Source organism: Tupaia chinensis, unplaced genomic scaffold, assembly GCF_000334495.1.
Source record: "Tupaia chinensis unplaced genomic scaffold, TupChi_1.0 Scaffold000374_1, whole genome shotgun sequence".
In the NCBI taxonomy this organism is placed as follows: Eukaryota; Metazoa; Chordata; class Mammalia; order Scandentia; family Tupaiidae; genus Tupaia; species Tupaia belangeri.
Window position 1 is genome coordinate 1,380,522 of NW_006159872.1, and position 270 is coordinate 1,380,791.

Genomic DNA, 270 nt, shown 5'->3' on the forward strand with positions numbered 1-270 from the left:
ACCATCCGTCGCGCCGCTCGGGACACTCCTGCACCTCCGTCTGTCCCTTCTTGTCCCTGGGAGCGTGGGCAGGGTTGCCGCGGGCTTCCGTGGGCCTAGCCTCTCCACCCCGGGAGGAAGAAGCAGGGGGAAGCCCCGGCGCCTGCAGCCTCCGGACAGCAGCAGTACCTAGGGCCGTGCAGGCGCTGAAGAGGAGCCCGGGCGGGGCCCCTGTGCGCCGTGCCTGTCGCCGTCCGCGTCCGGAGCGGCGGCCCGCGCCCGCCCGCTCGG